Consider the following 14,323-nt stretch of genomic DNA (forward strand, 5'->3'; position numbering starts at 1 on the left):
TCAACTACATAATGGTAACAAAAACTACACATTATGAAAATCATGACACATTTTTTTAAAAAAACTGCTTACAAGCAATTAATTTTCACAACGTACACATTCTCTTCTGCCACCACAGTCATGATAACTTGTTAGCAGCATGCCCCTCCAAACTGGGAAGGGGGGCGCAGTTAAAAATAGCCCTTTGTGTTGAATTTATTCTAGGTCACAAGGGTCACCAGTAAAACACTAGGATAACCTAGGGGTTTGCAAAATATTTTAATATAGTCAAGAGTCTTCTGACACAGCCACAAGCTCATATATCTACTATGACTTGACTTAGGCTTTTAGGACCTGCAATTTAGAGCGGAAGAGCTTTGTCAACTATCTCGTTATCCTTCCAACTGTCTCCTTTGCCCCACAAACCAATTACCATCACATCGATGATGTAAAATTGAATAGCACTTGGAACATTAGTTGCAGCTTTTCTCCTTCAACACCTTTAAATATAAATGACTTTGGTTATCCATAAACCACAAAAAGGAGCTGACATTTTTAATTACAAGAGATTAGAAGAAAGATCCCTTGAATGCTCATAGTCTTCTAGAGGTTTGTTCTAATTAAGTTCCTTCTCCAAATTATAGGTCAAAAACTCCACAAACTGAAGTAACACAAGCGGTACCGGACATGCTGGAAAACCATAAATTTAACAGCAAGAATTCTCTGCCAAGAATTTGAGTATAACCAAGTCATCAAGTAGCTTTTGCTGTTAGTGGTGAATGCTTTGTGCTTACAGACATGTTGCCAGTGGACAACAGAAAGCTGCAATGTTAGTTACTTTCATCATTTTTCTTATAAATTCAAATGTTGTGAATGGAACACATGAACAGAAATCAACTTGTGACTAGAAATACATATTTTTCTATTTATTTCATGGCATAACCTTTAGATCAGACCCATGTCTCAAGTCAATAGGAGATATTTTTAATTTTATTTTACACAGCCCAAGGTCAGAACATTACAATGGCTCAGTTAAGTAACAGGGAAGCTGCTGATACTGGACGTGCTCCAGTTGTGATGAGCTGTTTAAAATAGTGAACGCTCCTGAAATTTCTAGATATAAAAGTTGCACTAGGGAGCAAAACATATACATGTTGTTTAAAATATATTTCATATGCCAACATCACCATTAAAAATAAAAAAACATATTTCCTTGAAGTGACAAACTATGAGGTCCATGCTGATGATGTATTTTAATTTCCTTCACAATTTATCCTTCAATTCAACCACAATTTCCTTTTCTTTTGCAAGACTCTTCCTGACTACTTGTACAGCCCTTGCTCCTTGATAGCACAGTTCCTGTGGTTTTATCCTTAACCAGAGAGGAGCGCATTAGTGCAATGGACAACTGTTTTCTTCCATACATAGCTGTGCCAGCAGAACAAATAAGGCCCTGTAACCCCTAGATGCTCATCAGCCCTAGCTAGAGAACACTGCTCCCACAGATATGTAAGGGGCAGTCTCTTTAGCACGTATGTTTTTTCCTTTACAAAAGTTATTTCAAATTCATAAGGACTCTCTTTGCAATGGAAGTACCCAGAATGAAGCAGTGTTCATTAATATGCAATATAATACCTTAATGTACTCAAATTTATTCAGCTGGTGTAAGGTATTTACACCTATTTCTGATTCTACTCAAGCACCTAAATTGCTCTAAAGCATGTTTTTCCCCAGTCCAAATAAAGAATTGGTTTATACATCTTTACAACATTTTATGGTACAGAACAAGAAACTGGGGGGCAACCTAATTGCAGAAGATATCAATAATTTCACCAGTTCCAAACTCCAATTACTGGTTTAATAACCACTGGCATCTCAAGACTTCATCCCTCAATATAAAAAGTAGCTGGCATCTGCCAGGGAAAAGTAGTTCTGCAGTGCTTTTCTCTGTTCCTGTACTACATTTGAACCTCCCACCTCACATCAAATCCAGTTACGTTTTTACTTGAACTGGAGAGGTGGTACTAGTGATCAAAAGTTATGTAGGAGTTTTACCAGCCTGAAAACAAAGATGGAGATGGTAGTGCTTCTACTTCCATACACTAATCTAGTATTTGCTGACTACGTCATTCTCACTTGTCAGCAGTAGCTGTGGCATGGTTTCCAAGAGCTATAGGCAGATAACAAAAGAGAATGAAGTGAAAGGCATTTCTGTCTCAGGTATGTTGCAAATCCAGCTAGTCATGCTCACCCAAAACCTCAGCTACAGATTCAACACCTTCATGGGAAGCACCTTGCTGCCTGCATGAAGTAACTTGAAAGAAGGTCATACTGGCCTCTGCAGATACGACTTCATGGACACTTGAATTTTACCTATTCCAGTTTTGACTGTGACCTTCAATAGAGCAATGCAGGCAATGAAAACGGCTGCAACACCTCCCAGAGGAACAACTAAGAAGAAACATTAAGAAAAAAACCAACCCACAAGGGTTGCACGAAACAGAACCCAAACGTTACGAAGAGCTGGTTTCTTTATGTTAGGATAGCCAGCTAAAATCTTTTCAGCAGCATGTGGCTCCCAAGCAGTCACAGTGAGGTCCCTGTGCCTGGATTATGGCACATGAATGGCAACAAAATTCAAAATCCAGAGTGCGAACACCCATACAGAAACAGCTATTTCGTGCCCGTGAACCACTCCAACACAGCTCCTCCTTCCCTTCCGTCTCTGAGAAGCACAGTTCCTATCTCTGTCGTATGAAAATTTTAATGAGGTTTGTAATATTAATCAGATGATCAGTCAAACCTGCTGACAGCCATAGGGCCTGAAAGGTTAAATAACCCTGCATCGCCAGAAAACTTTGCCTCACATTTCTTTAGATGCTGATTTTTTTAAACACCCCTTTGGGTGTAGAGCAAGACTGATGAAGTATGTAACTGAACAGGAGCAGGGACAATAGAGCAGCATTCATGCCATCGTTGGAAGATGCAGGCAGCAGGCATACCTGTGTCAAAAGTGAAAATGTAAAAAAACACAATACCCTTTCAGGCAGGTCAGCTTTTGGTGTTTCTTGCTCGAATAACATGTTTTGAAGAGAGACTGTCAATATTGAAACAGATACATCAATTCAGTCCTTTAAATCACTCCAGGGATGTTTTCCTCACTCTTTACTCACTCAAAAATGTCTCTTAGAATTGTTAAACACATGTAATAAGCGATAAGCTGCAAAGAATTTCAGTGTGACCAGAAACTCACATCCTCCCAAACATACAGATGCAGTGTTTAACACTCATTAATGTTATATCATATTAAAGAAAACCAAATTGTAGCAGTCATCGCAAACAACAGGTATCTCTCATAACCACATCTTATTATTCAAAAGCTAGGAAAAATCGTTCCAAGTCTTCAGTTGTACAATGGCAGACAATGTTATCATTTAGCAAAATAGACATCTCACTCAACCTTGATATTTTCATCTGGAGGATAAGGGGGAAAAACAAAAAAAAGGACAGAAAGCTACAATCAGGTTTTTCTCTCTCTCCAGGAGCCACTCATTCTAAAAGCGCCATTCAAAGACAACACTTAAAATCCTAGTTTGTTATTTCAGAGTACATAATAGAAACAAGTGTTGATCACTAAAAATATTAATTAGCATTATTTAGAAATATCAATATGGGAAAAAGGAGTGATGTGCAGACACCCTGCCTCTGGGATTAGATTCTAATTCATTTTAGATTAGGAAGAAATGAACTAAGACCACTGCCCTGACAAGTTAACTATTCTTATTGACACAGTTCTGGATAGGAATAACACCAGCCCTGAGGATGGCAGAGTAAACAAAAAGAAATCATGTTCATTTCTGACAAATGACCGTGATAAAAAGGATCTGGATGGGTTACATAAATTTGCTACTATGAGAGCATTGTCTTTTTAAATTTTATTTTTTTTTTAAACTAACATACTTATGTAACTATTTGGGGTTTTTGGTACTGCTATTACAGACAGGACTGTACTGGCAAGAAAATTTAACCAACAAAAGGGTTAATTAGGGATACAAATTTTCTCAGACTGTTAATAATAGGAATAACACATAGTATGTGCCCATAAGTAATTCTCAGGTATCTTTGATCTTCAGCCCCAAGCGATTACTGTTGCCTACTATACCCTGGCCTCTGGGACTCTCTCAGAACCAGACATCTGGCTACTTTGTTGTTTTAGACTAATCTCATCCCAGGAGAGCTCAAGAAATGACACCAGGCAAGGAGGGTCCTGGCAAGGGAAAAAACATTACTGTATCAGCAGATTTTTGAGTGGACTAGAGTATCAAAATTGTCTTCAAATTTCTATAGGGATCCTGTGGCTTCCCTGCTCTCGAGCTCCGCTTTCACGCAGAACACCAGAATGTACATGATCCTGTTTTAAGGAACTGTTAATCTCTTTGGAGAATCTCATGAATGATAATCCAGGAAAGAACATGTGACAAAGGCAAACAGAAGCAAAAAAACTGCAAGGAATGGGTGGATTTAATGAAGATTTTATTGAAAGGTCAGCACACTGCATGATCAAACAATGTTTTTAAAAGCCTACAAAAAAACCTACTCCACCATCCAAGTACTCTGTTTTTGACCAATTCATAGGTTTTAGCTGCCAGCAGCAGCATTACCCCTGAAGTACGACCCTCTGACAATTGCAACAGATTCAGCCAAGTGCCGAAGTGGCTGCTCTGGGCTTAGAAACAGGGCAGCTCACAATGCGCTGAGCCCACAGGGGTAAGGTGGGCTGCAAACACGGAGAAAGGAAGGTTTAATCCTAAGGCCAGGCTCTCCTACCACCAGAGGCTACCTGGGTTTTGCCACAAAATCTGGTCCGCCAGATTCCCATCCTCCGCAAACCACTACAGGTTACACCAGATGCAACGCTGGCAGCTGGACAAGAACTGTTGCAGGCAGCCCTGCAGGAGAAGGCAATTTTCCTATACCAATGGTCCGACATCCTTCCTACAGCAGTGCTCTCTTACTGCCTGCACTCAGCAACAGAAAGAACAAGGACACCTAGACCTGGAAGAAATAAAAATCTCACGTGTATTTTTCTGAGGGCAGTAAGCATGCCCGTACTGTGAACATTATCCCGGCCCTGTACTTCCAAGCAGCATTGTTTTTAAAACACAAATAACAATTTATTGTTATTGGTACATAACAATAGCAGTAAGGAAGAGATCACTTCTGTGTGGGTGTCATTTTTATTTCAAATCAACATTTTCTTCCCTTCTATTGGCAAGAGCAAGTTAAAAAGAATGGACGCTAAATAAATTCAGATTCTAATCTTCTTCTAAGGGCAAGCCCCTATGATTTAACTTTGCTTTATTTCAGGATATTTTCAAAGTGTTCAGAACAGAGCTTTGGAGAAATCTCTGAATAATCTGCCATATCACACCAGCTCCTAAAGAAAACAAATCCTTGCCAAAACCTTTTAGAAGTGCTACAGGCAGAAGCAGTTTGAAAATTGTGTACTAAACTTTACTAGGGATCATGCTGTTACAGAGTGTCCTACTTTCTTTTTCTTCATATTTCTCACACCACAGCTATCCTGCTTTCCACCAGCCACAACATTCCCCTCTCAGTGGGAGAAATGATACTAAAAAGTTACCCCAATGTATTTTAGCAGTTTCCCAATGCACTGTAACAGTTGGATAAAGAAAACAACCTGGCTTCACTAGCTTTAATTACATCATATCAAGAGTAATAAAAACCTGAACAACTCAGCATACTTCCGAGATATTCAGAAAGATGTTATGCAATTTTTTTCTGAATCGAATCTAGCAAATTCTCCTTTGCTTTCTCACCAAGCAGGCATGTTGTTAGAGGGAACGTGGGTTAATCCAAACAATTACATTTTAAAACTCTGGCAGCACCAGGACAGCACAAACTGTTTCATATGCTCTCGATATACAATACGTGCTCAATAAATGTTTCTCTTAAAAGCTTTACTATGATAGCAGCTTGTTATGGTTTAATTGACGATTTCTGTGACTGCTGCAGCTTGCAAGCAGCTTTACACAACAGAAACAAGAGAAAGTCATAAAACATTCCATACCACCACACTAAAAACTTGTATTGTATTTATTAATACATCCTCTACTGCAGAACGATCCCGATTGCAGCGTAATAAGAACAGTATTGTAAGATAGGAACAGGTCAAACTAATGTGTTTAAGAAATAGCACGTGATTGTATCAGTGGAGATGGAATTAATACCAGTAACAGTAAAAATGAAATTAAGGCTAGGCAGAATTTTAATTTTTGTATTTTAAGCACTGTAGATGCTTAATTATACACCCTCTGTCTTCACCTGCCATAGAATTTGACTGGTGCATCCCACACACTTACCTTTCCCCTTCTCCTTTTAAATCAACAACAACCAATACACTATATATGAACATACAAACCCTACTTCATAGGACACAGAAGAAATAAACAGTTAACAAAGCAAACAAACCCCACACTAATTGTACATATTAAAGATAGAAAAATACAGAGGATATAGATATAGGTTCTAAAAAATGTTCCTCAGTGTCTAAAAAGCACATTTTTATAGGATTGTCTTAAATACCACAGTTACAGCTTGGGCATACATATTACAGACTTATTTTCAAAGCCATAGCCATCACCAGGACTCCAACAGCAAATAAGCAAATGCTTCAGAACATAAATACCTCTCTGTTTACTCTAAGTATTGATTTATGTTCTATGGGTATCCAAACATTGGTAGCTAATGCTGCCTTGCACTATCTATTACAAAATTACAGCTATTCAGTGAGGTTTTCTAACAGTAAATAAAACTCCCCACAGCCATTCTCCAAAAACTCAACAGCTGGAAGAAGTGAGCACTGTGGCATGACAGGAATGCCAATATATCTATACAAAGGCAAATCAGATATGAAAACAAACTCAGAGGAAAAAGGTCTTCAAACAAAGTCTGTGTTAACACTTCTCCTAATTTGGAAATTGAATGAAATAGCTCCCATGTATCTGTCATTACAGCGGCACAGAGAGAGGAAAAACATTTCGGACATTAATAACAACACCTTGAACTCCTCCAAGAATCTAGTCAGTCTATAACAAATACAGTTATATGAACAATATTGTAAATGACATAGTTCAAACATTGATCTCACTGCAGAACCATCAATCCTGCCCAAGTACTAAATTCTAACTAGGACTCCTGATTTCAACATACATACATATATATATATGAAAGGCTGGATATACAACTGTCAAATCTTCATTCTTCTTTCCTAATCTAGGACGTTTAACAGTATAGGTCTACAGTTCATTGCTGACCATAGTATAATAGGCAGCTCTTCATGATTTAGATATTTTATTTCTGTATGTATGAACAAACCTAGGAGAAAACATCCATAAACTACTTTGATGAAATTCTCCTGGGTTTTGGAGGCTGCCTTTACCTCCTGGGAAGGCTGGAAGAAATAGGCTTCTGAAGGCACATGGAAGAACTCCACATTTCCTCCACTGCACGAAGCTTTTTCTTATCTTGTAATTAAACAGGTCGTCAGCTAATAAAATGACTTTATACTCCTGTAATATCTGCATAAGGAGATAGCAGAGGGAGAGCTTAGTGATGTTTCCTGATGAACACACTTCCTAAAGAAAGATAAGTACGATTACTCTAACTTCAAGATAATGACATACACTTAACCCACAAATAAAGCTCCATCTTTAGAAGCTTTTACAGCATGAACAATGCTGATACTTGTCTTCACTTTTCTATTTTAAATTTACAGGCAGTTTCATTTATTTGAAACAAAGACCATATTTTCAAAAAGACAGTAATTAACCTAGGAGAACAGTGGACAAAAATGCAGTATTGTACTTATGTATCTACTTCAGCATTTTATGTCAACTGCACTGTTTTGCATAAGGAGACCAGCTGCTCCTTGAATCCACCTAATACGAAACATATAGACCCAATTTTCATTTGTGACTCTTACGTATACTTACTCAGTCCACTGCTTTGATTTTAACAGAAGATTATCTGATTTACACTAGGATAAAAGAGAAGAACCATACCCAAGTTTCCAGGTACCCTCGCTAGCAGCACAGGTGGTTCTTTTGCTGGTAGCAGCTGGCATGTGCTAATTAGCAGGAAAACTGAATTCAACTATTTTTAGTTTTGTAAAAACATCTAAGAAGAGATGTGGCTCAGAATAAAGTCTCAGCATATTACAGTATGCACTACAGGAGGAAATAACCTGACAAAACAAAATTTTCCAATGCCTTGCATCACAGAATTTAGAAGGATCTTGAAGCCTGAAAGATAGGAAACCTTAAAATGTTCTTTCATGGCAGACCTGCATTAGGTTGTAAAAATTTATTAGAGAGTATGAAAAGAGACTGTTGCCTCCCACCACTCACAAAATAAAATTAAAATAACAACCCTCACAAGAGCTGATAAAGAAACCATGAACATAGCCTGCTGGAAGCATTGAGCTGTCTAAACGAGCCATCTACCTCACAAGACACTGGATGATAAGTTAGCATAACAAGTGATTTCCCTGAGTAATCTCTTGGAAGTCAGAAGCACTGACTTCCACTAAAACCAGGTAGTCTGGGAAACAGAAGACTACTGCAAATTACAGTGTGATTTTGTATTATTAAGGAAGACGACAAACAACATGCTGGAACTGGCTGGTGATTTGAAGAAGGAGGGAAATTAAAATCAATGTGATCACTTAGAGACATGACAGGATACTTACACAATGGGCACAGTGACGCGTATCATGCAAAAATAGCAGAGGGAGGAAGAATTGGGAGGGTGGTAAACATAACTATACTGCTAAGGCAACAAGAAAGAAATTTTACACACTCTGAAGACAAAAATGCGCATCTGAATCTCACTGCACAACTTGGAGAGAGCTCAGCTGTCAAACTCACAAAATACCTGGGTTATAAAGTGTCCTTATGTTCTGGGACTTCATATTTACATAAACCAATGTAGATCAGAACTAGTGGAGGGGCTACCTTTTTGAATTTATATATATCTAAAAAGAGAGAAAATTGTTGCCTATAAAACTGAACTGATTTCAAGCCAATGCTCTAAATTTAAAGAAAACTGAAAAAGAAAATGCCAAGGAATCAACTAAAACAAAGAAATCAAGGTTACAACATAGCTATTTTGTTATTTGCAGAAGATGTCTGCTCTGAGTTTTATCTGCTGGGAGTATCAGGAAGGTTCAAAAAACCAAATGTAGCAACATAGGCATTTGTCACTCAAGGGGTCATGACAGCAGACCCCTTATGAAGCAGAGATGCCTCAGAGTGACTCATTTTCAGATGGGATTTGAGGACTGCACTTTAGAACACTGTGTATTTTTCTGGGTATTCCATACTTACAAATAGCATCTATTATTTTGAGTTTCTCAGATCACAAATTGCAGAGAATCAAGCCATGCAGGAGTTATCGACTTGGGTGGTACAAACAGCAAAACCATCCTAGTATCAATAGGTCACAGGCATTTGTGACTATGCTTAGAAACGGAAATGCCTCACAACTGTGCAAAAGAGGGTGCGCTGCCGGTTGAAGAGAAAACGTATAAGAGAGGCCATTGACTAAATTATTAAAATATACACCTTAGAGAACATAACTTATATAGAAACTCTCACTCAATACAGATATTCTGAACCATTTGGATAATGGAAGTACAGCAAGTATTTTTGAGATGACACACGACATTAACATTACAAAAAATGTTATAGGATATATTTTCTAAATAGCATGATCACATGCCATTTTAAAACAAGCATAAAACACAGCCATAGAGCAGAACTGAGATTTTTATGTCCAACTTCAAAGTCGACATTTCTTGATTTACAGGTAACCTATCAATCTAACTTATGCTTCCTCTTCTCATAGGACTTTTAAGAAATCACATACATTGAATATATGAAGAGTTTCCCTAAAAACACATTCATTTTGAAACAAAGTATTTTGCTAAGTAGAATAAAACCTGACAGCCACTCTCAGAGAGGACTTTCTCTTGTTCCAGTTATAAAATCTTCTTACTGTAGAATTAGTTTATATTTTTTATATTTTCAACAAAATTAAAATATCATTTGCCAAAAATATATACGTATTTGTTATTTGTAGTTGTGACTTGGGGAACAAATGCACCTTTTAACAAATACCGCTTCTGGAAGTAGCTGGAAGGGTTTAAGAAAACGAAACCCCAAAACCTTACACTTTACCTATCAGTGAAATAGCATAAAAACAGGACTAAACAGACTCTTCTGAATAAAATCACAACAGCTGAAACTTTGCTGTAAATGTAATAACCTTCATGACAGTGAAAGCACAAATATGAAGGGATTCGTTTTTGCCAATGGTTGTTTAATACTCTATTTTTAAATGCAGCACATCACTGGCAAATTTCAACACCTCTACAAGCAAACAGATTGAGCACTGTGAGCTCTGTGAACAAGAGAGTGCTGTTATTAGCAGGGCTGTTTGCAAAACCATTCCCAAGATGCAGACACAGAGTTCAGATCTGCTATTGAGCAGATTTCTATTGCTTACTGGTACCACTGAAATGCATGCATGCACACATGCAAAGTCTAACAAGATATAAAAGTCTGTTGAATAAACAGAAAAATGTATATCCATTTCCACTGACAGGATAATAGTCTGGGTCACTAAAAACCTTAGTTCTGCTTATGCTTTTCTGCCCCATTTCCCTTTAACGTTTGTTCTTTCTGGTTTACATGAACTATCAACAAAATAAGCACAGAGACACCATATCATTGCGTGCACATGCGCTTTGATTATTTCATTAGGGACTGAAGATGGTTTAAATTTACTAAATTATATTTCTATAGAAGGATTATTGTTATTAACTAAAGAAGGTATTGCCTGTATGCTATAACAGAGACTGACGTAATTGAAAAGCTAGGAAATTTTTTCTAACACTCTTTACAGTATTACCAAAAAAAATTTTTTTTTTTTCCTAAAAAGGTTGAAATAAAGCCACAATAGACAGCAATAATTACAAGGATTCTGCTCTTCAGTATCCGGATTAGAGGCTGTAAACTCCCCATCGATAATGTGAAAGCCTCAGTGAATGTTTCATGCCCTAGTATTATGTCTCAGAAATAACTTTTCAGACTCCATTACGTCCGCCATGAACTTGATCTTTCACCTCTAGTGAAAATCCTCTTATAACTATAATTCTAAAGTTAATGATGAGAGATTTCATTTGCTTTCCAAGCACAGATAAAACCTTTTTGAAATACACTCTCACTGCCATGACCTTGGTCTATGACTTAAGAGTTCACCACATGTAATAATTTACTTTGCCCCATGGGACTCATTGAGATTTCCTTTTAAAAGGTTTTGGATATGCAGTTGGAGCTGAAACACTCACACAGTATGTATCAAAGTATACATCCCCATATACATTATGGACGTTTTGCAACAATATCAAACAAACAAAATTTATTTAGATCATTACAATTATAACAACAAAAAGGCCTAGCTAAGCAAAGTCATCCACAGGCTAGAAATTCAACATTTTGGGAATCTTGCTGCAATAATCCACAATACCTGCTAGAACAGGAAGTTTCAAAATTTCATGGAAGAAGTAATACATGTAAACTCACAAACCAATTCAGGAAATACACTGTTGCTCTGGACTCACCAAATCCAACACAATTAAGTTCAAGCACAGCAATATTCTCTTCAGTTTATGTGCCACATAATTACCAGAATTGCTGCATTACACTACCTAGTCAGCCTACAGCTGCTGACTTCTTTGCTGATAAGCAGCACCCTAGCTTCTTTGTTTGCTCATGTATTTCATACTAAACATCCCTTTATTATTAAAAATAAATAGATGAAGTCAGAACTACTGTATCCACCTCAATATTACGCAAAATTTTTGTTCCCCTGAATCTTGGGGAAAATTCCTTCAGAAGTGTTATGTACCTTAAATTCAAGCACTGGCTTGCAGCCCTAGTCAAAAGGTACATTACTGTCTCACAGCGTTAAGTGCACATCAGTGAATGATAACGTACTGCCAAGCATGGCCGTGGCTCCTACCATGTCCCACTCGCCTCTGCCTCGCGCTGTCTCGCTGAGCAGCCAGGCAGTTGGTGCCAATGCCCTGGGGATGCGTATGAGGGTCTGAGGATGGGCAGGATTGGAGGCAGACAGTGTGGACCTTGACAGGGGCCAGGGACCCGAAATGCCAGAGAAGCAAACGGTCTGGAAATGTGGCTTGTGGTAGGGATATATATAGTGAGATACTGAATGGGTTGGCAAAGATTATATTTAATGGTAAAACTTCTCCCCCATCACACAGATGAATAACCAGGGGCTGTTGCTCTTTTAGGGTACCTATAGCAAAGTGAGAGCACTAATGCTCCTTTGCCAGTCTCCTGCCCCTCAAAGGTTCCTAAATGCCACCTTCTTCTCACAGGGGCTTCCCACATGAGTACAAGAGTATAAGCCTCTGCTACGGCTACTCCGAGTGGTGTTGTCTTCCCTCCATCCTTGTTAATTCAGAAGTGGCAAGAGAAGTAGTGGATTTCAGATGGAAGAGGCCATCTGCACAAGGGAATGCCTGCAAAAACCCTAGCTGAGCAAGGAAAGCACCCGGCTGTGGGGAGTGCATGTCTGCAAAAGGGTTCCCAGGAGGCATGTTGAAGAAAAGGCACATGTCCAGAAGTAGTTTACCAGCAGCTTGCTGTTTTCAGGCTTCATAATAGGTCCAATATTTTCCAGAAACTGGAGTTTAAATAATGCTTTGAAATCAGAGAAAATTTGCTGCTTTACTGGTCTCCACATTTTTTGCCAAATACTCTAATTAACAGATGAACAAAAAGTCAGTTTCAACAGAAAAATACAAACTGGAAATACTTTTTTATTTTTATATAAATAAAGGAATCTAGAAATTTGTTCTCTCTCTTCACACAGATAAGGTTTTCCTCACAGAATGTAAGACACTTTTTCTTAAAATGTATTGAATAATCACCTGACAATTAGAATACAAAAAACTTCAAGATGTTCCTCCATAATCATAATGATAAAAAAGGATAATAAAAATCAATTTAATTTCCTTGAAAATAATGACATTTAAAGATAATAGTAATTATAACTGAAAATCTGGCTTCATGTTTTATAGCTATGATTTCCACAAGTCAGAACTTAATATTGCACACCCAGAAAGAGAGCTAAAGAAAAATTACAGAAATACTAAATTTGCAAGCCTGATTATTTTTTCTTTCCTATATATTACCATTAGCCACTAAGCAAATATATTCATACCAGATAAAAACGTGCTTGGATAGAAACAAAAACTTTCTCCAAGTGAAATACTCTGAAGCTTTGATTTTAACACACAAAGGACAAATTTAAGAAAGGAGAAACAATGTAGCAGTATCTCTTTACATGCCAGCGTTCAGAACTCACACACTGCAAGAACAGTAATGCTCTCCTTGACTAAACCCACTGAAGATATTCCTTCACGGCATTTTGTCTTCTCAATAAACATGTTTAATTTTGATTTCTCTGCAGTGCGCTGCAAACAGTCATACGTAAAGGTATTTTTCAGATTTCAAGATATTAGCAATGCTTTACACATTATCATTCCAAATGTTCTTTTTAGAAAGAAATACCGAATTAATTCCATTTTTGACAATCAGTACTGTTGCATATTAGGTTTTGTTACTTTTATAAATACATGTTTTCATTCCAGTCACAACGTTGGGGCCACCAACAGCCATTCTAAACCATGTGCAGTAGTATTCCTTTGTGTAACAGGGTCTAGGTCCACAGAGACAGGTGAACACGTGAACAGATGTCAAAGGAACCATCTTCATTGTTCGTGGTAGAAAACAAACCACCTACAATCAACAGACAAAGCTGAACAGCTTCTCTTCTGCAGTATCAATGATTTAACACCAATCTTAACATATGCAATGATTAAGCACTTTACTTACTATTAAAAATAATACTAAATTAGCACTTGCTTTGTAAGCCAACAGGTGAGGGGCAGCAGAACCAGAAGCATGTTGCTGGATTTCAGTGCCAGCAAACAACTGCGCTACTCTGCCAAAAGAAAGCATTAGACAACGACCCTGACACAGTGAATGCTGGCAACGTGCAAGGCATTCAGCGGAATTAAGACTGCAGAAGGAACTCCACTGCAAACAAACCACTTCTAAGTTTTTGAAGCTGTCATCTTCAGAATAATGTTTCCAGTCATCACTGCCTTCCAAAATACAGCCTTTCATTTCAAGACTGGGGGGGGGGGGGAAGAGCAGATAACACATTTCCC

The 14,323-nt window shown here is 37.8% G+C and overlaps 1 protein-coding gene across 7 annotated transcripts in view; it reads right to left on the reverse strand.

Moving 5' to 3' along the window:
• Nucleotides 1-14,323, reverse strand: part of SLC10A7 (solute carrier family 10 member 7) — a 156,045-nt gene that overhangs the window by 119,730 nt on the left and 21,992 nt on the right. The window contains exon 4 of one of the 7 annotated variants that reach the window (XM_064450297.1): nucleotides 13,752-13,889. The exons of the other annotated variants lie outside the window; for them this stretch is intronic. The gene's annotated coding sequence lies outside the window, so the exon portion shown is untranslated. Of the gene's footprint in view, nucleotides 1-13,751; nucleotides 13,890-14,323 lie in introns of those variants that run through there. 7 annotated transcript variants of the gene reach the window in all.

This window comes from Phalacrocorax carbo, chromosome 4, assembly GCF_963921805.1.
Source record: "Phalacrocorax carbo chromosome 4, bPhaCar2.1, whole genome shotgun sequence".
Lineage (NCBI taxonomy): Eukaryota > Metazoa > Chordata > Aves > Suliformes > Phalacrocoracidae > Phalacrocorax > Phalacrocorax carbo.